Raw genomic sequence first — 20398 nt, 5'->3', positions numbered from 1 at the left:
AAGTTGTTCTGTGAGATTGTGGTGGTTTTACCATGCTAGGCAGCTAAACACCACAACCGCTCTCTCACTCCCCCTCCTTAGATGAGGAGGGGAAGAAGTAAAGTAAAGAACAACTCACAGGTTGAGATAAGGATAATTTAATTAAAGGGAAATAATTATTATTATTATTATTAAGGAAAGATTATTATTAACTAAACAATTTAACTAAAGGAGTAAAAAAGGGAAAGGGGAAAAGGGAGGGGGGAAAGGAAAAAAGGAAAAACCTAACCAAACCAAAACAAATAAAGGCTATGTGGAAGTGCAGAGGAAAGAAATTACTCTCTACTTCCCACAAATGAGCGATGCTTGACCATGTCATTGAAGCAGGGCCTCAACGCATGTAGCTGGGGTTTGGGAGGAGGACCGACGTTTTCACAATGAGAGCCCACCCCTCCCCTCTTCTTCCTGTTTCCACCTTTTAGTGCTGAGTGTGACACCATATGGTATGGAATACCCTTTGGTTGGTTTAGGTCAGCTGCCCTGGTGATGTTTCTTTTCTTGCTTTTTTGGCCACCTCCTAGGAGGGTTAGAGAGAGTATTGATGCTGTGCCAGCACTGCTCAGCAGCGGACACAGCCCTGGTGTGAAACCACTGCTGTTCTAGCTACAAGTGCAGAGCACAGCACTGTATGGGCTGCTGCAGGGAAAGTTAACATCCCAGCCAGACCCAGTACAAAGATGAATACAAGATCATTCAGTATTCTGTGCAGAACTGATGGATAAAGACTTAGATTATAGCTGTTGCGTCATAGAGTGGCTTTACATTTCAAGTAATGGCTGCACTTAAGAAGATATAAATGGTACAGAAAATGATTTGCGTTTGGGTAAAAGTAAAATGACAAGCTGATTTCTCCTTTGGAACTGGCCTCACTGACAAAAATAGCCAAAAGCTATATCTTTGAGTGAGAGACTTGGTGCATGGCATGGGAAAAACAAGAATTCTGCTGTTTTTACAGAAGCCTCACAAGACAAACACAAACAAGGAATAACTGTTTCAGTTTCTTACAGATTTTCCGTACTGTAGTTCCCATCTGGGAACCTGCATCCATCATCAGACATATGTATATTACTTTGGTCAGGTGTTGATGACCTGCATCTCACATTTTGATGTCGCCTTTTCTTATAACTAAGAAAAAAATGTTACGGTTTAATTTTGTCATAGAAACTCTAAGTTAGGAACTTAAACACATGGGTGAGAATGATCAGTAAAACGTGATACTATAAAGAAATTGAATACCAGCTTAGATGATGTAGAGTATCAATTATCAAACCAAAGGCACAGAGATAATAGAATAAATCTCAGAATCAGAAGGCAAAGTGAAAACAAAGTGTTTTTCCCCCTCCACAGCCAAAAAACATCCCGGATGACCTAAGCCAAGTGTGTAGTTATGCAAACAGAATCAACAAGAAGGGAGAATTTCAATCTGAATGCATTGAGTGAAACGAAATTTGGGAGAAAGAGTAAGGATTTTTAAATCATTCCATGGGCATCAGTTACTTGCTTTTCTCAGGTGCAAAGGACTATGCCTGTGTCTCCTGGGTTGTACATGGATCTTTATTTCATGCACCGATAGATAGGGATATAGGAGAACTACGCAGCTTCTACTCAAAACTAAATTACACACCAGAACATCTCAATGATAAAAGAATGCTAGCTCGAGGAGACAACAAGGAGACATGGAGAAGATTCAAATCCTCTGGCATTGCTTTGCTATGAAATGTCCTTTTCTCTTTTTATTTTTATTCTTTTTTTAAGGGTGGGAACACAAGGTGTCTTCTTAGGAACTCTGAGGCACTGTGAAAGAGGACTACGTTTGGAAGTATAGAAGGTTAATATCAACCTGTCTAAAAATGAAATGTGGCAGGTGCAATCAGTCAGCATCCAGACACAGCCATGCAACAACTCGGATAGAATTTTCTCCAGCTGCCCACGCACACCCAGCACACTGCACATGATGAATACAAAAATCAGCAAAGCTGAAGATCAAATTCTTGCCCCTTCTTTTGCCACCATGTGGCACAGCACAGCTGCATACAACACTACCCAGTTGAATATGTATTAAGTTGCCAGTGCTCCTAATTAAATTATCAAATTCAATGACATGTAGAGAAATGCTATTCCCTGAGCTAGAAGTGTCTCTCTTTCATACAGTCTAAGATGACTTTGACTTCCCAATTGCAAAATAAATTTATATGCTTTAGGAACATGAAATATATGAAGAGGAGAGAAAATAAGGGTCCTAGTGCTTGTGTTTAGGAATTGTGGGTATGACTGTACATACAATGAGATAAACACACCATTTTCAAAACAGGACTGCTTATATCTGCAATTCCCTCGCTGCATTTTCAGGCTGCAGATGGACTGGAAAGACCTTGAACTTCCAGCATGAAGAACCAACTTTAAATCTCCCAACCCAGAAGTCTGCCAAATTTCTTATCAAGTTGGAAACAATTGGTAGAATTTGGTGCTGCCCTAATATATTTTCCGGTTTTAAAAGAGAGTACCACAATGCTTTAAGTCCTCAACTATATCTGAAATGATATTTTTATTTGAAGCAACCTGTGAATTTCCTTTGTGGTATGTTATAACCCTAGTCCAAAACAAGGACTAGCTAGTTATCAAAGATCCCTCATGGTCCTCTCTGGAGAAACCAGGGCATGATCAGGGGATGATGCCTGCAAGCGGCAGTTAAGAGCCCCAAAATATAGCTGAGAGCAGGCTAGGTCTTCCAGTTTAAATGTAGCTCAGAGCGCAACATGTTTGTCCCAAGGTAACATCAAGGAATAAAATATTATCAAGTAATATCCATGTCTGCAGTGGAGAGCCATGACTTGATTTTGAGTAGCATTCTTTGTAAAACTTTCTTGAAAAGTTGGTTTGCCTATTCTGCCTCTCTTTTCCTAGATTCTAGCTTTCTTCTCAATATCTTTCTAATCTCTTTTTCTCACCTTGACCTGCAAGATGATGGCTTTTAGAGGGATGAATGATGAGATCTCTGTAATGTCTGAAGACAACTCTGGATGAAAGATGCTGCAGAAATGCAAGTCATTACCAGTACTGTATTTCTCTGTATTATGGTGCTTTAGCCTGAATATATTGTTTTGTTTTTCATTCTTGTATTTTGTTTTGTTTTGTTTGTTTGTTTGTTTTCCCAGCTGTTTGCATGTGTAACCCCTTCTTTTAGTCATGTCTCTCTTCTTGTCTTTAGCTGGCAATCTAGTCAATCAATCGACCCTTCCACTGCTCATTTCGTACTTAAAACTCCACTGTGTTACATCGAGATTTTAACTGACAGTAACGAGGACAACTCTTAAAATATGGTCTACAATAGAAAACCCTTTACTGTTTCCCAATATGTAAAATACAGAGACTGGGTGCAACAAAGAACCGTAAAATATGCCAGTGTAATGCATACAGAACTGGGATGCCATCTACACAGTCACCACCCAGGGAAACAAACCACATTTTAAAAAATGGTTTTCGTCTAAAGTTTTCCAGGCAACTGAATATCATCTTTTAAAAGCTAACCTGAAACTAGTTGCTGTTAAAAAAAAAATAATAATAAAATAAATTAAAAAAAAAAAGTTTGCTCCACAGGTAATGGATGAGAGAGCAGAAATAATAGTGATCAAAACTGCAAAGACCCCATTCCTTTTCCAAAGGGATTTATTAGCCACTTTTTGTTCCTGTCTTCCATATCTATAAATCAGTTTTATGAAACTTGTTCCGGGAAAAAATGTGCTGTTTGTTCCTGTTTTGTCATTTAGGTTCTATTCAGAGATTTTAATCAATGGTTTGCTTAGTCCCATAAAAACTTGGAAATCTGATAATAAAAACTCAGAGTGAATGGAAGAAAAAAGTTTTGTAAGAGAATTATGGTTTGTTTGTTTTTTTGGCCAAGTATTTTGTCATCATCACCTTTCAACAAATAGTTCAGCACTGCTGATGGAAAATTTCTGACCTTCTCTGCTGGCTCTTCATCACAAGATATGTTTAGTACTTATGGCAACATAAAATCCCTAGATTACTGCATTCCTGGAAATATCTCCCTTTGGGAATTAGGGGAAGCAGAATCTTGGTGTATCTTTAAAGAACAGTGAAAAATTCGCAAATTTCCAAATGGTGGAAGAAGTCAGCTGGATGAGTGTAAGCTACACAGCAGGAAGTAGAGGCAGCAAAACACATTTTCTTTTTAGCGTAAACAAGACTAGGTTCTTTTACATGGCATTAGATACCCATAATAATGCAGCTGAACTTTTTTTTTTCTCTCTGCTTTCTTATTTAAGCAGTTTATTTAGGCTTTGTTGTCTTGCTATGAATTTTCAAAAGGGAAAACTTAAAATCTCATCACAAACAAGTAGTTATGGTCTTTACTTCAACCTTTCCTGTTGAGTTGAAGACAAAACAAAACAAAACCAGAAAGAAAAAAAATGCTTTTTTCAAGATCAGTGTTTCTCAGTCTGACCTCCTTGCAGGTTTCCCTCACCTTCTTCTAAAGCATGTGGTGTTGGTCACTGCTGGCAAGAGGGTGCTGCAGCAGACAAATGACTGGTTTGATGCGATATGGCAGTTCCTATGATCCCAAGTGATGTAGTCAAGAAAAGGGCAGGAGCTCTTGCACTCACAAATAGGATTTTACTCAAATAAAAAATTCAATTTTTTCCTACTGCCAACTATTCAGTGCTAAAAAAACAAACAAACAAACAAACAAACAAACAAAAAAAAAAACAACTCCTTAACCTACACTGAAACTTGACACATTTATGGAGATTAATAATTCCTTTCATATCACAAAGCTTCAATTGTAATAGATGATTTTAAAAAGAGCTGTGTGCCTCTCCTTAAATTAACAAATATTTATGTTTGAGAAAAGGGATGAACATACTTGGAATGTATTTCTCTGCTATGCCAATGACCACATTCCAGCCCACAGAATGTGCTGCAGCTGACACAAGGAAAACAAAGTATTTCAGTTGGGCCCACAAAGAAACTGCTTCATCTCCTCAATTCTCTAGCCTCACTCAGGTTCAGTGCAGAAAGCTTCTGTCTCACAGTAGCTGTATGCAGGAGATCCTGCTCAATACTGCTGCTGCAACGTTTTAACTACTGCTACAGGGATATTCATCATGTCTCCTGCTGTGAGAAATACCTCAATAATTTTCTCAGATAGGGTCTTCTGTGAAGCTATTTTATTCACAATTGCAATGGCAAGCATCCTGCAAACAGGAGCACCCAGCAAAAGTATATCATAACCTTATATTCCCTTTTACCTATGCTTGATTCCTTCCATTTCCTCATTGGCTGAGTACTGCAGGTTTGCAAGCTGCTCAACACTTATTACTATACCATATGTGTAAAATTTTATTTGACCAACCATTAATTTCTTATTTTCCTTTTTTTTTCCTCCTTCTTCTATCATGACTAGAGGGCCCGTGATTTTTTGTTTTTACCGATTTCGCACTTCTCATCCTGTTTTTCTTAGCTATCCTCCCTATTTCGGGACAGTGGAACCTTCCCCTTATCTGCTTAGTGTACTCCCCACTGCTATGCCACTGTCATCCTGCACAATCACATTTGAATATGCAAGGTTAGTAGAATTTTCCACTGCAAAAACATTCTACTGAAAAGAAAAAAAAAAAGAAAAAGAAAAAAAAAAACAACCCACCAACCTTTGTTTCTCACACTGCTGTAGTAGCAGTACACAAGTTACTAACTTGTGTTACACAAATTACTGACTGTGCACAATCACTCTGCTTTAGATTGTCATAAGGTCAGCTTCCATCATGCATGACAGTGCTTCATCAAGATCCAAAAATATATCCTTGCTTCAAACCTGAAGAAATTAGTGAGAAGGACAATGGATAAGCCAGGAAAACACATAGAAAGGCTAAGGAGCAATTGATCTCTAGATGCAAGATAGTTTAGCTTGAAAAGCAAAGGAGAAACATGATACTCTACTGTGCTGCTCTGCTACAGCTGTAAAATGTTAATTCCATCCCAGTGGTCACTGCAATTAAGCCAAAGTATCCTTAAATTAGGAAGCTCAGATTGGTTTCCAAAACAGTATAGTCCTGTGTTTGACTGTGCATTGTGTAAAACAAAATAGAACTTACTCAAACCAAAAAATCCTGCAGGTATGTAGTCTGGAAGGATTTTGCCTAATGGCTAGAATTGGAGTGGATACTTAACTACAGATAGTGTTGGCAAGAGTTTGGTTTTCTACATTCTGGACAGGAAATCAAATAGAAGTTTCATTTTCCTTTTTGAAGAATAAAAATGCAAAGGATAAGTAATCTATGTTTTAGGCAATGCTATCATTTTGAAAGAGAGATTTGTAGCATAGCTAAAATTTTGCAATTAGTCCCAGACACCTCTAACGTAAGGGACAAAAACATCACTAACTTCCTTCAGGTGACTGGCAAGCCATGTATTCCTGTAACATAAGATTTCTCAAAGCTATGTAGCTATTAAACAGTTTTTCCACTCATTTTCATTGAGTAATAAACATTTCTTCCCTTCACTTCTTGCTTAGATTATAAACTCCTAAATGAGTGGTCCGGGCTGCACGTTTATAGAGTTTGTCATCTTCTCATGATTTTGGGAGCAGCAACCATGCAAAGTGTCTAAATACTCATACATCTAACTTAATTGAAATGGAACATTTTAAATCAATTATTTGAGACTCCCCTTTGAATACACTAGCAGCAGAAAGTGTAATTACTGACTTTTGAGAATGAAAAGGAGAATCTTTACTGTTATAACAACGTGAAGAAAAAAAAAAACAGGGAGATAGGGTCTACTTGTGAGGATATTCTAACTTCTTATGAGTGGGCAGGGTACATGAATACCTAAGCATGTGTATTGGCCAAAATGATCTTTTGTACTAATTTATTGTTTCAGACAGATAATGGAAATGAAGACACACATACATACATAAAGAATTCTGAAGAAGTTACTTTTGTGTAAGTTTTGTTTTCCCAAACAGAAAGAAATGTATTAAGCTTTACAAGACTCCTAGAAAATATTTATATATGTAAAATTCACACTCAATGGAGAGTATATTGAGATACACAAATATAAATATACTGCATATACCATAGGCAATAATTTTCTTCCGCTTCAATTGCAGCAGCATTACATTTTGCTAAAAATGCTATACCCTTGTACTTTCACTGCTCAGTCATTGATCAAATATATGAAGATGCACATTGATCCTTTTGAAGAATAGGGGTAGCAACCACCGTAATGTTCTTCAGGATTAGTGAAAAAGTAGATAGAAATAGGGCTTTGAAAAATACTCTTAAAAGAATAAAAGAAAAAAAAATAGATATATGTCTGTTATGTATACAGCTGTTAGCTACATTTGTTTCCCTTCAAGAAAATGATTGAACTGGACACAAAACCATTAATTTATTTGAACACAACGGAACACAAACACACAAGAAGAATAAAGTTTAGCACATTTTACTTTAATTCTTGTTGCAGGGAACTATGACACCTACTGTCTCTAACCCATCTTTCCTCTTACCTGCAAAATTATTCACTACATAGTAATACATACTCATGTAATCATAGTGACTTTAGAAAGTGAATAGAAATCATTGAAATTGAAAGCTTTCATCTTTGTTTCATTATCAAGGATTTACATAGACAACTTTGCATACCTTTTAGTTTTCTTTAGGCAAATCCTATTTATTTTCAAAGTTCTTCTTTAGACTATGATGCTGTGAGGAAGAAAAGCGTGTGACTTTTTTCAGCTTTGTATTATTTTGAAAACTCCCAGAAGAGGGCTGGGAAAGAAGGAAATCAGCACACAAACAAAAATAATAATGATTACACCATTAAGGACATCTGAAATGACATCATCATTGCTAAGGAAATCTCAGAAGTGTGTTTACAAAATCACCTCATTTAGGAATGCCACTGATAGATGCTTATAACTCAATAGTACTGCAGATACAGCACTTTCTAGCTAGTTTGTGCACAGACTTTGCACCAATTGAATTTGTTTTTTTTATACAATAGATTTAATTAAGGAGACAGAAACTATTGTGAAGACATGAATAAATCTTTGTAATAGTGACTTTACATTGATCTTTTTTACACAGACAAGAAATCAAGTTATGCTACGTTGATATAAATCAAAATATAGTGAAAGTCTCAGAAAATTCATCAATGGGTATGATTGATTTCTGTTTAACTATATCTTTGAGATGCAAGATCGTGCATCTTAGTTTAAACTAGTCATGAAAGAATATGTTAGAAATCAGAGTGATTTCTTTTCTTTCTTTGCTTTTTTTTTCCTCCATACTTTTCCCCCAAGAAATCATGGAGTTTATGGAACTCCTGCATCATGGGTTCTACAACATTAGTGCTCAACTCAAAACATTTTGCATTTCTATGCTGGAATTCTTAGGCACTTAGAGAAAGTGTTTTTTTTGGTGTTCTGTGCTTTATTCAACTATATTTTGAGTTTCTTTTGCATATTTTGCATTTAGATCTTGTATCCCTTCACCTTGCAAGGCAAGAAAACAGATTACCAGATCTATTTTGCCCTCCGGTTCACACAACTCTGTAGCTGTAGAACCCGGTAATATTAACATTACTGTTAATAAAATCCATATTGTTGCACTGCCACTGTAAGAAACAAGTAGGAGCACAAGGGAGCAGAACAGGGCAAGAGGGTTAGGAATAGAAGGCAAGAGCTAAAAGGACACAATTTTCTTAGAGAATAAAAGGCACATCTCTGTGTGATCTATCATTTCCCCCTGCTGTCACCACAAGCTGACCTCTGTGCTTTCTTTTCATTGTGCATACGCCCTGGTTAGGTCAATGTTATCCTTTCTTCTGCCTGCATGTCTCCCACTGATAGATTAGCTACCAAAGGCAAATCAAAACAGTAGGAATATTTTCTAAACCAAATAAAACAGCATTTGGATTAGGGAGCAAATAACCTAGTTTTCACCTCAAGGCTTTGTTGCAGCTAGATGTAGAGTACCGACTATTGAAAGATGTTACCAACCTTCTTTCATTCCTTTTACTGTTAAAAATAATAGCTATTATTTATTAGTTCTAATGTAGGGAAAGAAAAACAAAGAAACAAAAAACTTGTGTCATTACTCTGTTGTACAAATGCTGTAGTGAATTTCCTGCTGAGAGAAGCAAGGAGTAGGCACATAAGAATACAATGAAGGCAGCCAAAGGCTGTGTAATGTGTCCCTAGAAGAGTCAGCACTTCCACTTTTCTACATTGTTCTTACTACTTTTTATAGGAAGAAACAAAAACAAACAAACAAACAAAAAAAAAAAAAAGGAAGAGAGAGGAATAGGGAAAATAGGAACTAACAGTTTATTTCCTCAAATGAGCATGCGGACTTTGTTTCTTTAACTATGCAGTCCACACAGTCTTCACAAAGTATCTCAGGCCAAGTACTACAACTCTAGGTAACCTATTTGCCTTTACTTTCTCCTGGTTCTACTTTTGCCATTTACCTTCTATGTCCAAATCTGTGCTATTCCTTTCAATGAGGTAGAAGGACTTGAATGTTCTTGTTAAGCCTGAAAAAAGAGCACTTGGAAAGAAAGTCCACTGTTTTTAATCAGCATGTTTTTGCAACCCTGTATTTCTACTCCTCTGGTGCATGCTGGTACTGTTCAGTAAAAAAGCCATATTTACTGTGTGCCAAAACAAAATTAAGAAGTACACTGTGATCCCACCCCTGGTGAAGGTTTTATGGTATAAGGCGTTGTGAAAATACAAAATAAATGACAAGCCTTGCAAACTTACACAGCAAGGAAATGAGATGAACTGAGAAGCAATAGAAGAGAAAAAAGGCTTAAGACAAAAGTCAGGGAGCTGTTTCAGGATGGTGACGATGATCTGCCAATTCCTGAACTGTGTTTCAAATACTGGTATCTTTGACATTACCCAAACTGTTTCTCCTTCACCTCTTCCTATTTCTTATGAGTTCTCCTGAAGGGTATGAATATTTCTTTAATTATCAGGCTAACAGACTTCTGCAAGAAACTCAGTCCTCTACACTTATCTCAGTATTGGCTTACTCAAAGCAAGTGTTGTGTGGGTCAGGCCATTTAATGCATTACACATTCAGCAGCAGCAATCTGACAAACTGTACATAGCCATCCTCACCTGAGCTTGGGAAAGGGACCTGTTATCTGAATCTTGACACCATCTCCTGAAATGTTTTCTACATGGGTGGAACAGGATTCACACAAGGCACTAATAATTTCCACGTGGAACAGGCTGGAGGACTGTTGCTGTTTCCAAGTTATTAGCAATTAGCCATTGTAGTCACTCATGGTTGTATCTAAGTTCATGTGCAACAGTGAGCAAGTTATATATGGATTTGCAGGAAATAATTTAATGATTTAGAGGACTTTTGTCACTGATATACACATTTTCTACCAAAAAAAATGAGTAAGAAATAGAATTAAGAGAGAGGCTATTTTTCAGGAACAATCTATAGTGTAGAGTACTATAGTGAAAAATCACTTAATGATGCATATCAACAAATATTGTTTGACTACTCAGAAAAAGCTCTTCTAAACTGTTTCTCAACTCACAGAATCACAAAATTGTAGGGTTGGAAGGGACCGTGAGAGATCATTGGGTCCACCCCCCTGCCAAAGCAGGTTCCTTAGAGCAGGTTGCCCAGGTAGGCATCCAGACGGGCCTTGAATATCTCCAGAGAAGGAGACTCCAAACCTCCCTGGGCAGCCTGTCCCAGTGCTCCGTCACCCTCACCATGAAGAAGTTCTTTCATGTTTTGGTGTGGAACTTCCTGTGCTCTGATTTGTGGCCATTACCCCTTGTCCTGTCCCCACAAACCATTGAAAAGAGGTTGGTCAAATCCCTGTGTCTCCCACACCACAGGTATTTATAAACATTGATAAGATCCCCTCTCAGTCTTCTTTTCTCCAGGCTGAACAGATCCAGGTCTCTCAGCCTTTTCTCATAGGGAAGGTGCTCCAGGGTCCATATCATCTTTGTGGCCTTCTGCTGGACTCTTTCCAGGAGATCCCCATCTTTTTTGTACTGCAAACTTCTTTTTTTGTACCAGGAAAACTTCTGAACAACTGAACAGGACAATGTGAACATTTCACACTTTAAGTTTAAAATGAACCTGATTTAGACCATTCTTTATTTTATACCTTACCTACATCGACATATATATGTATGCATAGTATGTAAGATAAAAATAATGCTTTGTATCTTCTAGTGTATACATGAAGACTTACACTTTTCTTATAGATATATATGCTTTTTTTTTTTTTTTTTTTTTTTTTTTTTTTTACAAAACAATGTTTCAATGTTTACAGACTGCAATTGCTTCTGCCTGAAATATCAGCAGTTACAGTTTTCACTGCCACTGAATTCCACAAATGCTTTATAAGTTCTGTTACGCCTTCCTAAGACTTCTGTTATTTAGGAAGTTTGTCACACTAATAACTCTGAATATTGAAATCTTCTATTCATGGATTCTTTTTTTTTTCTCTTCCCTCATAATGTACCCTAACATTTTTGGAACTAAGTGGACCGTTAAAAATGTATTTCCACTATACAGATATGCGTATATGCATGCATGTGTGTGCATACACACGCAATTAACTAATTTTAAGGCTAAAAACTGTATTTCACTTAAAAAAATAAAAAATAAAAAGTAATTTGCAAGCTTCCCCTCTTGATTGTTGTTATGAAAAGGCACACAATACAGTATTTCAGTTTCTTTGATTCTGGTTCCCTACAGATCTTTCAAGTCAGATGAATGAGATAGTAGAAAGCTCACACAGTTTCTTCCTTGCAGTCTTTTCAGATATTTCATTGCCAGGTTCCTATTTCTGAACAGAATTACTCCGATTTTGCACTACTTTGATGACCAGCATTCATCCTGGATATAGAGATTGGGTATTCACTGCTAATCACAGTCTAGTCTTTCAGAAGATATTAAGGATAACAAAAGAGTGAATTTGGAAATTATCAGTTTTGCTCCTAGAAAGAGGTGTGTGTTAGCTGGCGTTTCAAAATGACGCCTATAAACAAAAAGAGATTCTTCATTTGCTTTAATGAGCAACATCAAGATGGCAATCAGTAAGATGCTGATGCCCAGGCTCACTGTTCAGTACTAGATGCTATCTGAGACAATATAAAAGAGGGATGAGGAGAAGTGATGGTACGTGATCTGGTTCAGCAACAGACAGCTCTACCCTCTGGTGGTTGGGTAGCAGCTGTTCAAGCCTAGAAGTAAAACTAATTAAAATATTGTGACAAGATGAGAAGTTCAGTGTACAGTTATTGATGTTCATAAAAATAAAAGGATATTAACATAAAATACAAAACAAGAATTCATTAGAAGAAAATGTGCTCATAAAGTGGGAACTTTCCAGTTAAAGTATGTGACAAAGCAAATACTGTAGTCAAAAAGTAGACCCAACAGTGTCGGTAAGAGCAGAGCAGTTATTTAGGCCTCCTTCCTTTCCTTAAAGTTACTAGAACAGGCTTCAGTCTACCCAGACAACTTAGTATCTAAACGCAGTCAAGATGAAGAGTCCATGTCACTCTAGATATAATGGAGGCTGGGTCTGTGCTTGTATTTTATGAACTGTTCTGAAACACACTGCAGGTCACCTACCCCTTTATATCATATTCAGTGGGCAAGAAATCAAAGCTGTCAGAAATATGAAACTGCCTCATTGCTGAAGCAAAGAAATAGCTTACTCAAGGCCTACTGTATCTGCCTACCACCTGTACTAATTTTATTCAGTTATATTTAGATTACAAATCCTTTGGAAAGAAAGTCAGTCTTCTCATTTTTAAACACCTGGCAAAATTGGTCCAGCCTTGATACAAATAAAGAGACTTTTTAAGCTTGTTTCCTGATCTAAAAAGGCTTCATAATTTTCTAAGCATCTTCCTAAATAAAGCTGAGAAAAATAAATAAAAAGTCATAATATTACTGAAAACAAAGAAAACTTGACTTGTAATCTCACTTATTTGCACTGTAATATTAAAAGTGTGCAGATAGTGTTTTGGGGACAGTATTTTTTGTAGGTTTTTTTTTTTTTTTTTTTTTTTTTTTTTTACATCAGCAAGGATTTATCAGTCAGATGACCTATTACTGAAGTCTTTGAACTTAGCATTACTTCTGAATGGAAAAAGATTGCACTGCTTCATCATGAGCAAATATGAAATACGACACTACCACCACTAGTCCACTACTACCCTCTCCACTGGCAAGATCTTCAGAACTTTGTTTTTTTGTTAATTCTCAATCAATCCAAATTTCATTTACTCACTTTTAGTTTTGAATTAAGTCTAGGTCCATACAATATTCTAGTCTATGTCTGGGCTCCCTACACTTTCTTGCTATACAAATGATTACGTGTAACAGATACATTTGCAAAACAAAGTGGTTTACGCCTCACAGTTACTTGCACTTCCTTAGAGGATAGTCCCTCTCTATGGTAGGATGTAAGTGCCAAGATGTCTGACACAAGCAGTAGCTGGTGGCTTCAGAAGAAAGTTAATCTTTTTGCTCTTAATTGGAATAAAGTAATATCAGAATTTGTCATAATGTATTAAATGGAAGTATTGTAGCAGAGAAGAGGAATTAAGAACAGGGAAACAAAACTGCAGACAGAAGCTGAGAGAGCAGGAGGGTCCTGAAACTTATTCATTAAACATAATGATTCATGGTTATACAATTACAAAATGAGCAAACATGTACATGTAAGAATACTGTATGTGGAAGTGTAGGATCCAGACAAAAGCAGTATTTATTTCATTATCATGATTTTCACTGGAACTTGAACCACAATAAAATATTCCCTACCAATTGTATTCTAAACAATAAATCTTCTAAGCTTTTCCTTCCCAAGTACTGTAGAGCCTGTTATGCCACATATGAAAAGAAAGAAGGAGGGAGAGAAGGAGGCTTTTCATTCTTGATATGTAAATCTTTGCAAAATCCTTACAATAAAATAAATCAAGGCATCATAATGCAAAAGAAGTCTTGGGTATGAGGTTCCTTGAAAATGTCAGTTGTTGAAGACATCTAAGTAGTACATGGTTCCAGTATTGCTCATATCATCTCTATTTCAAAAAACAACACATTACAAAAAACAACATGTTACTATAGCATATTTACAAATGAGCTAATGTTATTTTAAAGTTATGTCTACCAAAAAAAAAAAAAAAGAAAAAAAAAAGAAAAACAAAGGAAAACAGAAGACTTTACTTGCAGAAATATTGGACCTCCACTTGTAAAAGTTTGGGGAAAAAAAATGTTCATAGTTATAGCTTCAGTTTCTTCCATTCCCCTTAAGGTACTAGACTGATCAAGTGAGAGAAGGAAGCCAAAGTCTTCTGTTAACGTCTAAGATCTGATAACTATTTCTCCTTAGCTGTTATTAAGAAATTAAAAAATAAAAAAATAAAATAAAAATCTCCCACCTACTCTTCTGCTTGATAAAACACTGTGGTTTGTAGTAGGTCTCCAGAGCTTATGTTTATGGTTTTAGGCTGACACTGAGTAAAGGTGGTTTAAATTCCAGGATCTGCTGCAGACTGCTTACATAACCTTGTACAAGTTATGTACAAAATCTCATTCGACTTTGTTACAAAACAGGGAAAATACTGTTACCTTTCCTTCACCCCAGCCACATCACTTAAGACTGAGAGCTGGTTTGGGAGGGGCAGGTGGTGTTGGTCCTATACAGATCTTACTTATCTAAGCCTCAAACACTGGAACAAATATTGTTGAAGATTTATTTGACCCTTGGATGTTCTTTGATCTTCAGGTGTTGCCAGAGGAAAAGATTTTCCGGAAGTTAAATAATTAATACTCTGTGCAGTATCTCAATTTCTTTTTCAGTCAGAAGTGGAACATAAAAGACTAAATCTGAAAATGAAGCAGATTCTTTCTCACCTTCAGCCAGATGTACATCAGTTTAACCACACTAATAGGGGGCTGGAGGTAAATAAATAAATGAGGCATTAAAAGTTAATGAGCAGAACGTGCACCCTGTCCTTGGTCCTGGCTTAAGCCACCAAAAGGTTATATTGACTCTTCATATTGGCTGTCACCCTGGGTAGACATTTACAAAACATGCCAATTGTTACAGCAGGTGCAAATGTGAGCTCCCAGGCATTGCTGGACAAGCCAGCAAACATCACAGGCAAGGGAGTTCCTTCGTTACAAGCACATGGCAATTTTCATCTTAGAGGGTTGGAATACATTTCATTTAAAAGCTTATGCCAAACCTTGCCCTAGAAATACCTGTGATCACAGTAACTGGGAATTCACCTTTCATCAATACCCAAGGCAAGTTCATGGAAAGACCAGTAACCCAACACTGGGCTTTAACTGCAGAGCAAAACAAAATAAAAGCCACCACCTCTAAATACACAAACCATCTGTTAATTTCCTGCTTCCTGCAACCACATCCAGTAATAATTAGTGGTAATCACTTCCCTGATATTAATTTTGGCTTTGGGATGCTTCTAAATTGGCTTCAGGAAAATCAGGCTTCATTCCTCCCTAGTTGTTTCCTTCATAGTCTTCAATCTCCTAAAGGTGTCTGACAGCAGTATGTGAAATAGCATGGGTTTGTTGTTCCTGTCGAGCTTTTAAGACGCAAGGTCCTATAAAGATAACATTTTTCTTCTAAGCTGTGGGCTGATCACAGCAAGTTCATAAAAACTTTTTTGTGCAGATCAGCCACTGTCAAATGGATTCACTTTCATCAAATCACAATTCATTGGTGTTTCTGGCACATAGCTCTTATGCATACCAGTATTCTCATGTGACATAAAACGAAGCCATATGGTTTGATTCAACTTTAGTTCCCCCCCCCCCCACCTGATCTTCTATTCTGGTGACAAAATGCTTTTAATGAATGGAATGTGTAAAAATTATTTGCAAAAATGGGTCAACAATAAAATACTAAACCCAGTGTAAGATTAAACATTTGTATCAATACAAACATCACAGTTCTTTATGAACTAATGTATATTGCTTAATTCTGAAATATACATTTTCAAAAAGATATTTCAGGCCCAAAAAAGTCATTTTGCTTCCTTGGTCTGAAAGCTTGAAGAGAGATCAAATGAAAGAAACATCTTGGGGATGTCAGATCCTTATTTTAAATGCTGCTTTACCAATAGCCTAAGGGCACCTTCTTTTTAGGGAATCTAGAAAAAGATTTTCTGTTGTTGTTTTCAATTAATAAAATATTAGCTTTTTTTTTTTTTTTTTTTTTTTTTTGCAAGTAGTTGGTGACCTTGCCCCCCTAATTTCACTACCATTTTTTTTTTTTTTTTTTTTTGTCTAACAGAAAGCTGAAAAACAAGTGTTAGGCTTTATCACAGACTTGTCATAGGTTAGTGTGTTAAAATGTTCACCTTTCTGAAGTGGTGAAGTGGTATACAAAATTGTAAGTCCACAGAAATCAGCAGCACATCTCTATACAGTTTCGAGGGGGGAAAAAAAAAAAAAAGAAAAAACATTCTGCCTTCCCTGCATAATACATACATTGTTGTAAGAGATTTGTAGTTAAATCTATGGATACTCTCAATGCCTAAGAAAATACACTAGCACAAGGACTGTTTTATGTTTCACGCACTACACAAATACACTAGAATTTACTAGTGGCTGCCCAGCTATCTCCACAGTTTTAGCCTATGTTATTCAGCGTTGCACTTGTGTCAGAACTGTAAAGTTTCTGTTGTTCAGAAATTATATTCATCCTAAACACCACTGTATTTTTTCATTTGGTGACAAACCATTGCTAAATCTAGAATGCAGAAAAACCCCTTAGCTCAGAACATCTTACCCAAAGTTTTGTTGTTTTTGTCAGTTTAATTTCTTCTTTTTTTTTTCTTCCCCCCCCCCCCCTTTAAAACTCTACAACATATGGGAACTTCATGCTATTTATCCTCTTCTGCTTAATCTCCACTCATTTATTACTGGTTGATGGATTTTTTCACATCAGTCAGTGAACATGAAAAAGTTTGGCCGAGAGCTACTTTTCCTGTAAGAACAAAGCTGCAGGTTCAGTAGTAGCAGGGAACATGGAGACATTTTTTTCCTTATTAGCAACAAAAGTATACTGTCTTCCATCCTCTGCTCCTTTGGAATTCCTGTCATCAGCCACATTCTTTATAAGAATTGTATACCAATAATTTACAATTGTTTGCAAGAAAAGACAGATGAACAAAGAAAAGTGGAAAACAAAGGGAGGATCATCACTGCTAAAAAGAAAGGGTCTAGAGGTCATGGAAAGGAACTGGGATATGTGCTACATATCACTGAATGCAACTTAGCCCTTTAACTCACATGACAGTTTCAGCTTGGTCCCAAACCTGTGGGGTTGTGGATTTTTTTGTTTGTTTGCTTGTTTTTGTGTTATTTTTTCTTACCAATTAATGGGATTTATGTAGAATATGAAGATATAGGAAGAAGGAATGATGGATCGATCTGTAGTTTTCAATTGCTCATTTTGCACTTCTGAGCAGTTAACCATAAGAGGATAGATCATTGTTTCATATTTTTTCATTTATAATCCAGCTGTTATTCCAGTACCTTTTCTTTAAATGCTTCAGCTATACACTGTTCTTTGTACTCACAAAGCTTTACAGAAGACTAGTCTCCTGTTATTCATTTTCCTCAGTTGTTCCATCTCAGTGTCACTGTACTCCTAGTAAAATATTGTAGATGGTACTGAGATCAAATTAAACCCAGGTTCTTCCTATTGTTGTAATCTTAATGAGTCAACACATCTAAGAAGCCATATCCATCAACATTGCCATTTCAGTGAGAATATGGTGGCAGTCCAGAAAAACTGTCCTAGGAGGTTTTGCAATGTATAAATCAAATGGAAAAAAACAAAATGTAAATTTGTTTTATGCACGATTATCATTCAATGCAGTGTTTGTGATTTACCTGATGTTCCAGAAATACCTCCTTTTGCACCAGAACAGGTTCCTGTTTAAGCCAGACTTTATGCTACTGATCATTCATTTATTTAGAAAATGGCAAATTCTTTTTTCTACTTTAAAAATTTAATTGTTCAGACAGACAAGAGAGGAGAAAATAACAAACTATGATTTCAGTGACTCTTATATGTTATCTCAAGTAGTGCCTGCTACAAGTTCGAGGATATAGTATAGACTGAAGTTCACTGTGTAGGCCTTTAGGCAAATTCTTACAAATTAATTTAAAGAAAAGTGGATTCCTTCCATTACTTCTAAGAAAGAGCACTACTTTTATGTAAGCAAACTAGTAAAATGTCTTTCAGAAAACACGCTCAATTCATTGATGTTTACTTCCAAGCAAAGTAATTTTCCAAGGGATAGAAGTTCAGCTTTTAGATCTCAATATATGAACCCCTATTAGTACATAGAATGACTTACATCATCTTATACATTTGATCTATTTATAGGTGAAATCATCAAGAATCAACAGCAACCACAAAACTGAAAGGTCTGCATCATCTGTGGATCAAGCATTGAGGCAGAGATGGAGCCCACTAGCTACTAACTACATGGGATTTTCTGCAGCCAACAATGAGACAGCAGTTCCAGTTAATTTCTTTACAATTACCTCAAACCATAAGCCTGACTGCAAACGATGTATCACTTTTCACTTAGCAACAGCACTGATGCATGTAGGTCCCCCGCTGTAATACAATAATAAAAAAACCTTTAGGGAAGAAATAATTTAAATAGTTGGTATAGAAACCTAAGAATTTAGGCAGAAGAATTCTTTTTCTCTCACTCTCTCTTAAATAATTGAATGAAAACCTTTAACAATAGAAAACTTTATTCTCTCTTGTTATGTAAGATAGGAGAAGACTCTTTATAAAGGAGTCCTATGCATCTCCACAATGCCAGAAAAATATCTAAAAACTAAATTGGGGAAAGAAGAAACAACATAAGGAACCGTCTGTTAGGCTACAAAAAGTACGATTTCCAGTGTTAAGTACTTTTCATTGGACTTATGCATCCTGAACCGTCCAACTTATGAGAAAACTGGTAAAGATGAGTCCCATATCCTGACACAAATATTTCTTTGGCAGTCTCATAGAAGAGGTAAGCATGTTTTAAGTGTGGAGACCTCAAGAAAAATAAAAAGTAAACAACCGAAAACTTGAAAGTAGAAGTGAAAGTTAGCAGTCGGTGATGCAATAGTTCCAGTTTTGATAAAAAGCACTCATTCAAGTACAAGACCAGACACAGAGGAAGCAAATTTGCTCAAGAAGATTTTTCACCTCTGCAGTACATGTGGGTATGCATATTCCCCATTTTCTCTACAGAGGCATATAAGCAGCAAACACTGTCATCAGATTTCACTTAAAGATTGTTTACACTTGTAGTTTTCCTTGCAAGGAAGTTTTTTTTTTTTTTTAATTATTTTTATTTTATTTATTTATTTTCCTCCTCACAAGTTCTTTAAAAAGCACCTATTTTATTTTTCTTTTACATTTATTGTAAACCTTGTCAGATGGTTTCTTAGGAGTGAAGGAGAAACTTCACTCTTTCCCCACCTGTGGGGAAGTTCTGCTTAGGACACCTTTAGTTCACTATGCCTAAATCCATAGAGTTTTTTCCTATCTTGACCTGCCTCACTTGCATTTTTCCTCTTCCCTTAAGCAGTGTGATAGATTGAATTCTGTTGTTGTTTTTCCTTTTAATCATAGCCAACTTATGAACACATTTTTATTTAGATACCTTTCTATGTATATATTAACACACAGTGCTCAGCTGGACATCAGGCTGGGAGAATGAGCGTCCCTTTTTTTTCTCCTAGGGTGATAGCCACACATCATAAATGTCCAAAAATCCTCAAAGCTTTCAGGGTCAGGCTTATTTTGATGAAGTCAAACACATCACACAGTGGTTATCATGAGAACTATTATGAAAATGACAATCAGATCAAACCACAACATAGGCGTGGGCTTGGAGAAACATGTCTGCAAACGCTATTAGAAGTCTGGTTGCAGCTACTGCATCTAATTTGGTTTCTCTAGCTGCCAGTCTGATTTGATCTTTCAATATCTGTTAGAGGAGAATAAACATATTCATGAAATGGGACCCCCTTAGAACTGGCTGCATGTCCACATGGAGTTAAAGAGAGCCACCTATACTCAGAGCAGCACAGGAATGAGGCTGTCAATGCAAGTAGTTTCGGTAAAGCAAAAACTGGAGCAATAAAGACTGTTTAGGGGAATTACATGGGGCTGTCCAGACTAAGTCCAAGTACTCAATAGAAAAGCACAACTCAGAGAATCCTTGAAAAAGTTGTGTTGCTAAAAATGTGTACAAGTTGCTATTTAACTTCTA

This window comes from Aythya marila, assembly GCF_965140915.1.
Source record: "Aythya marila genome assembly, chromosome: 9".
In the NCBI taxonomy this organism is placed as follows: domain Eukaryota; kingdom Metazoa; phylum Chordata; class Aves; order Anseriformes; family Anatidae; genus Aythya; species Aythya marila.
This window is presented reverse-complemented; position numbering follows the sequence as displayed.